Here is an 8,119-nt window from a genome sequence, read left to right on the forward strand (position 1 = left end):
ACTCATCCTTCATTTCTTAGCTTAAACGCCACTTCCTCTGAGAAGATTTCCATAGACTGTGAGTTAGCAGTGATCAAACTGGATTACAATATACTTAGAAATGCCCAAAGACTTTCCAAGGGGGGCACAGGCGTAATAGTATTAAAGGAGTTAATTTCCACAGCCTCACCTTTTACGTGAGGTGACCTTTTACATCTTTCCTGATGTTGATCTGCCTGAGAACCAAGCCACCCACACGCCCAGCGCAGATGGCTGGTTCTCCTTTTCTCCTTCCTTTTCACTACTGCTCTGGTCCCACTTTATGAAATAAAGGTGTGTCTCTGTTACCTCTATTTGTTATTATGCTTTTCCCTGGAGTGTAAATTTCCTTCAAAGACGAGATAGGCAGAAGTTCAAAGTATTAGCATCAGTGAAACTTCTCTTTGTGTCTGTCCCTATATTATCCATATGTCTCTGAAAGGCAAAGCATTAAAAATGGAGTATTCTGGTACATATTGGGTTATTAATAATTAGACATAATGTAGAGTCAAATGAGTAGAGTTGGCACATTTAGCAAGTAAAAATAGAGAAACCCAGTTAAACTTTTAATTTTAGATATCAAAAAAAGTTTCAATATAAAAATGTCCCAGATATACAAAAACACTGAAAAATTATTCATTTCCGAAATTCAAATTTAACTGGGTATTCTGTATTTTAATTGGCAACTCTAGCAAAGTTGTGAATAAATTTCATTTTTTTCCTTACATCTCTTTGACATTTTTGTTAAATGCAGTGTTCCCAAGAGAGTTCTATTAGAACAAACCCCAAAATGTAGGTAAGACATTTTAAAGAAGTACTTTATTTCATCGAAACTAAAATGCATAGCAAGTGCCCTTTCCTTATTTAGCAATCTTAGAATTAGAATTCAGAAATAAGATGATTGTCATAGACATGCTTAACTAAAATGTTGATTTGAAATGAAAGAAGCAGAATTGATCTGAAAGAAAATAAACTTGGCTAAATGATTTGAAAATGAGAATTCACTTTGGCAATTAGATTACATGCCAGACTTTTTGAAAATTGAATTCACCAAATCTTCAACTCCACGATTTTGTTGAAACTAACACATTATAAAGTATAAATGTTATTAAAGATCTCGTTGCTACCAGTGTCTTTATGTTAAAAGTTCATTGGTCTGTACACTTAAGATGACTGCACTTGATGTGTTATATCTCAATGAAAAAAGAAAAAAGATTTGAGAAAGAGTAGAAATTAACAATATATTTTCTGAGTATATCTGCTAAGGAAGTCACATCTAAGTGAAAGAATAATATGTGTAGTTTGGTTATTTTTGATAAGGCCTTCTTGTGAAACTTCCCATAAACTAGGAAAGATGATTCAAGTCAGGTAGTTGCTAATGGTAGCGCAAAAAAGAAAAACAAAGATTGAAGAACGTAGTCAAGTCCTCAATGAATCATTTAGTCATTAGAGATAGGGAAGCTGTAAGGTGTATGAAAGCAAAAAAGCTTAAGAACTACTGTACTACTAAATTATATTTTTCTTATAGCAACCTGAACCTTTTCCCTTATAATATGTAAATGTATACTTATTTCTGTGACTATCTGATGTCTATTTCTCCTACAACATCAAGACTGAACAGAAATAATAGTGAACAAATTATTTTTCCTCCTTGACTCTTTGAGTGAAAGATTGAATGAAGAAATCCATTACTGTGCAGATGGTATTTGGAGTTCTGGGAGTATCTGAGATTCCCCTGGAACACGTGAGCAAAGCAGAACAGAGGGTGGGACCTTGGAAAAGAGCAGTAGATTAGCTCTTTTAGGGCCACAGCTGTCATTTGTCTTTACACCTCTTCACATTATCTTTTCTTCTTTTGTCCGTAGTAGGGAACACTGTTTTGCACACAGGAACAATAGAAAAGTAAAAATAACCCTGTTTCACCAAACCAGTCTAAGATCCAGAGTGTATGGCTACTATTAAGAGTGTTCTTTTCAGTGAAACAGTTACCCTAGAAGAATGTGACACTGGGAAAGTCTCCTAATCTTTTTATGCCTCATTGTGTTCACCATCTTGTTGGAAAAGCAGTTATTAAATACATAAAATATAGTCATTTCCATCACCCTTTCATGGAAGCTGCATGTGGTCCCTCCTCAGAACACGCCATTGAAACATTAATTTTCTTTGATTATCATTCAGTTTAATAAATCATCTCTCAGTGCATCATGCATATCAGGCCATGTGCTATACTATGGATAAGAATATTTTTCCTCTAGTTCCCATATCTTCCAATATCCTAAAGTCAGGTCCGTTTTTTCTATTTCTGCCACCTGCTTTCTAGAACTTCAGTATTAAATAAGTTAACACTGAGGACTTGTTCAAAAATATTAACTACTGTATATAAAACAGATAAAAATCAATTTTTTTCTGTATAGCCCAGGGAATGTATTCAATATCCTGTAGTAACCTATAATGAAAAAGAATATGAAAACGAATATATGTATGTATAGATATGACTGAAACATGATGTACACTAGAAATTGACACATTGTAACTGACTGAATTTCAACTTTAAAAAAAAAAGTCTGGGTTTTCTGTGTTGTTGGTTTGTTAGGTGCCACCAGGAGGCAGCACAAACTTGGTTAGTGATGATCTCACACTAGATGTCTGTTCATCTGAAGTCATTCCGTCACTTTCTAAGGTAAGATGTTTTTTCTACTAAAGATACAATTAAACATGACCTTTTTTTCCCCCCAATACACAGTGTTTGAGAACATGGGGGAGCAGATACTGTCATATACTTGTGGTAGAAGTATTAATTGGAGCAATTTTAAAACTACATATTAAAAGCCTTAAAATTGTTTATATCCTTTGCCCTGGCATTCCCCTTTCCCACAACTACTCTCCAACCCCCAATCATTTCTCTTAAAGAAATTATTGTGGCTATGAGCAAAAATCTAGCTATAGGGGCATTCCATAGAGCTTTGTTATGATAACATGAACTAGAAACGAAGTAAAGATTGAACAATAAGGAATTCAGATCACACAATGGATTACTTTGTGGCTGTTAAAAATGATATTGTTGAAATGTTTTTCCAAAATGTGGTATATATATCTCGAGCTATGTTACACTATACATTTTTAAGTAGTACAGAGAAGGGCATCATTTGTTTCCATTTCCCTATGTCTTCTCCTAGGTCCCAGAAACATCCCTGGTTCAGGGTCACCTCGTCCTGAACAGCTGAAAGGCTAAGACTTCCCACACGAGCCCACACTCTTCTCTTCCTCGTCCTCTTTGGGAGCTCCTGTCCTGTTCCTTCTCCAAGGCCCAGGCTTCATCCTGCCATCACAGCCCCCGCTCCCTTTCCTTTCCACCCAGCTCTTTCCCATTTGCCAGCACAGCCCGTCCTTCAGTCTGGTAGCCACCTCCATCCTCATTGCTTTCAAGTCCCTTCTCATAATGTTTCCTGAAACCTTCCACTCTGCTTTTCCTCCTAAGCTCTAAAAGGTGACACTGAATTAAGCCTTTAAGGACGAGGAGGAGTCAACCAAGTATAGACAGAGGACATGGAGGCATGTCAGGGTCATACAGACCAAGGCAAAGAAGAGAAAAACAGCAGGAAATGCACTGAGAACTAAAATCAGGGCAGCAGTGCACAAGGGAAAATTGAGAAGCAGCCTAAGAGTAGGTGGGACCTGATTACGGAGAACAGAGCATTATGTTTTCTAGTGTATGAACTTCATCCTAGAACTGGTTGAGCCGACAAAGTTTAAGGGATAATGAAATAAAATCACAGACTTTTGTAGGAAAAATGGATTTGTAGAGAGGTTTTTGCAGTAACAGATGTAAGACATGATAAGGGCCTGAGCCAGAGTGCAAGTAGGAAACAGAGAGAAGGTGGATCACGTTCAAGATTATTTAGAACGTCAAATTAACAGAACCCTGCGACTATGGACTGTCGACCTAAGGTAAGTTAGATAAGGACCAGAATCACATCTACCTAACTCACTGCTGGTATCTCCTGCACCTAGTACAGTGTCTTACACACAGGTACTCAGTATTTTTTAATGAAGGATTAATGTGTGAGGTGAGCTGAGTTGGCATTACTGTATATGTAGCAAACTCCCATCTAAGACACTGTCAATTTTAAGACACACCATTTATTTCATAGTAGCCTTTTCTGAAGATGGGTGGGTACCAGAAAGGTTAAAATGCAAAATGACTCCGCAGATCTTACAATTGAGTGAAGGAGTTTATTTCCCTTCCTTTAAATATGGGCTGGTCTTGTGATTTGATTCTCTTTAGCCAACAGAATTCCTGATATCAGAAGAGTTAAAATGAGAAGGAAACTAATCTCTTCTAATTGAATAATTAGCATAAATTTAAATAATTGCTGATACATCTGTGAAATAATATGCAATTGAAGATTCCTCGAAAGAAAAGTGAAAACTATTTAAACAAATTTAATGATTATGTGGGATTAAAACTGTTGGCAATGTCAACATAACATAGAAGAAGAAGGACATGGATAAGGATGAAGTTAAAACCTGTTAGAATTATCTTTTTTTCAATTTTATTTCATTTTATTTTTAATTTTTTAAATATATTTTAAACGTTACTTTCCATTTACAGTTACTACAAAATATTGATATATTCTCCATGTTGTACAATTCATCCTTGAGCCTATCTTATTCCCAATAGTTTGGACCTCCTATTCCTCCCACCTCTATATTGCCTCTCCTCTCCCTCCCAACTGGTAACCACTAGTTCGTTGTCTATATCTGTGAGTTCGCTTCTTTCTTGTTATATTCACTAGTTGGTTATATTTTTAGATTCCACATATAAATGCTATCATATGGTATTTATCTTTGTCTGACTTATTTCACTTAGTATAATGCCCTCTATCCCTGTTGCTACAAATGGCAAAATTTCATTCTTTTTATGGCTGAGTAGTATTCCATGGCATATATGGATATCTACATATATATCTATATATATATATCACATCTTCTTTATCCATTCATCTGTTGATAAACACTTAGGTTGCTTCCATATCTGGACAATTGTAAATACTATTGCTATGAACATCAGGGTGCATATATCTTTTCTTATCTTTTTTTAATGGAGGTACTAGAGGATGAACCCAGGACCCCATGCATGCTAAGCACACGCTTTATTGCTGAGCTATACTTCCACCCCTATATATCTTTCCAAATTAATGGGGTTTTTTTTCACATACGTACTCAGCAGTGGAATTACCGAGTCATGTAATAGTTTTATTTTAGTTTTTGAGAAACTTCCTTACTGCTTTCCAAGTGGCTGCACCAATTTATATTCCCACCAACAGTATAGGAGGGTTCCCTTTTCTCCACATCCTCACCAACATTTGTTATTTGTGGGGGTTTTTTGGTGATAGCCATTATGTCAGATGTGAGATGATATTGTGGTTTTGATTTGCATTCCCTTAGTGATTAACAATATTGATTATCTTTTCACATGCTTATTGGCCATCTGCATTTCGTCTTTGGAAAAATGTCTGTTCAGTTCTTCTGCCAATTTTTCAGTTGAGTTACTTGTTTTTGTTTTTGTATTTTTGATGTTGAGTTGTGTGAGCTGTTTATATATGTTGGATATGTCCCTTGTTAGTCATATCGTTTGCAAATATTTTCTCCCATACAGTGGTTGTCCTTTTGTTTTGTCAATGGTTTCCTTGTACCAAAGCTTTTACATTTTATTAGGTCCCATTTGTTTAATTTTGCTTTTATTTCCTTTGCTTAAGGAGATGGATGTAAAAAAGAAATTGCTGCAATTCATGTCACAGTGTTCTGCAGATGCTTTCCTCTAGGAGTTTTATAGTATCTGGTCTTACGTTTAGAACTTTAATCCACTTCAAATTTACTTTTGTATATAGTATTAGAGAATGTTCTAATTTCATGCTGTTACCTGTAGCTGTCCAGTTTTCTCAGCACCACTTACTGAAGAGACTATCTTTAATCCATCATATATTCTTGCACCCTTTGTCATAGATTAATTGACCATATAAGTATGCAGATTTATTTCTGGGCTTTCCAACCTGTTCCATTGATCTATGTGTCTGTTTTTGTGCCAGTACCATACTGTTTTGATTAGCTTTGTAGTATAAAGTCAGGGAGCATGAATCCTCTAGCTCAGTTCTTCTTTCTCAAAATTGTTTTGGCAATTTGGGTTTTTTTGTGTTTCCATACAAATTTTAAATTTATTTTTCTAGTTCTGTGAAAAATCCCATTGATATTTTGATAGAGGTGCATTGAATCTGTAGATGGCCTTCATTAGTATGGTAATTTTAACAGCATTGATTCTTCCAATCCAAGAACATGGTATATCTTTCCATCTGCTTGTATCGTCTTCAGTTTCTTTCATCAGTGTCTTAATAGTTCTCAGAGTAGAGGTCTTTTACTTCCTTAGGTAGATTTATTCCTAGATATTATATTCTTTTTGATGTGCTAGTAAAAGAGATTGTTTCCATAACTTCTCTTTCTGATACTTCATTCTTAGTGTATAGATATGCAATAGATTTCTGTATACTAATTTTGTATCCTGCAACTTTACCAGAAGCATTGGTGAGCTCTAGTAGTTTTCTGTTGGCATCTTTAGGATTTTCTATGTGTAGTATAATGTTATCTGAAACTAAAAATAAAAGACAAATTCCTATGTTTGAAAAAATGAATATGATAAACAGACCTCTTACGGGACTGATCAAGAAAGAGAAAGGCAAATAAAAAATATTATGGGAAAAAGAGACCTGAGCTACAGCTAAGGTTGAATGAATGTATTCCTGTCCAGCAGTGAAAATGAATGAACTGAATCTACATATACCTAAAAATCTTGAAAATATAGCTCTGAATTAAAATAAGTTTCAAAAGGATATGTACAATACTGTACATCTGTGTAAATGTTAAATGAACAATACGTATTGTTTATATCCACATCCATTTATAGAAAAATATTTAAATTTCATTTTTCTATTAAAATGTTAATTCTTAATTCTCATTTAGAATTAGAACTCTCATAAGAATTAAAATGCTAATTTATCAACTTCAAGATGTTAGTTTTCCTCTGGGAGGAAAGAAGCCTGAGGAATTGGGGGCAGGGGGGAGCACAAAGGGCATTGTAGCTATGTCTTTAATATTTTGTTTCATTTGTGTTCCAGAGAAAATGACAGAGACAGAACTGATGGCAAAAAAAGAAAAATATTATCTTTTAGGCATTATAGGGAGTACATGTAGCTGCCTGTTATATTGTTTTGTGTACTTTTGATATGTTTGAAATGTTTTATACCTTAAAATTATGTTGATGTTGAAAAAGAGCCAGTCATGCTATAAACTTCACACAACAAAGAGTGCTGTATAGTTATCATATTCCTGAATAATCTTACAGATGACATAGCTACCAGTTTTACAGACAAGAGTCAATGCATATCAGTTCTATATTAGTTCTATCACAAAATTTCCTCCAAGGTATTAACAAACCAAGAATCATGTCAGTGGTTTCTTAGTTACAATTCTGGTTCCTGGGAGGATGCCAGAGGCGATCCACTGGGTGATTGCAACATGGTACTAAATAGCTGCTGCTAAACTCACTGTCATGATTAAATGATTGCTCAGGGTGAGTGGGTGCCCTGTGAGACTGGCCTTGCAAATGAGGTCAGAGAAATGTCTGTGCTTAGAAAGGAGGATTCAGTGTGATTAGAAATCCAGCCAGTAATTAATTGCACTGTGTTCTTCTATCTAAACACGAATCACTTTGGATCATCATTGCGGGTCTGTCTGGATGCTTGGGTCACTGTGGGCACACAATAAATAACTGGTGACTGACTGGTTAGTCTTCAGGAAATAAAATTCTATGATAGAAGGATTGCACCTGCTTAGCCCCAGTTCCTCACGTGGTGGAACCAGTGCGAGGTAGCACCAGCAAACATCTATTGAGTGAGTGAAGATGCTGAAAATTTCCCAGATCTCTCCAGCCAGAAGGAGCTCTTCCTCTCAAATTTGTATCCTCTCAAAATGTTTAACATCGTTTTTTCTTATAGATACGTGTGTTTATGTCTCATTTTCCACTACGACCTTTTAAGTTTCTTAAGGG

The sequence above is a fragment of the Camelus dromedarius genome, chromosome 15 (assembly GCF_036321535.1).
Source record: "Camelus dromedarius isolate mCamDro1 chromosome 15, mCamDro1.pat, whole genome shotgun sequence".
In the NCBI taxonomy this organism is placed as follows: domain Eukaryota; kingdom Metazoa; phylum Chordata; class Mammalia; order Artiodactyla; family Camelidae; genus Camelus; species Camelus dromedarius.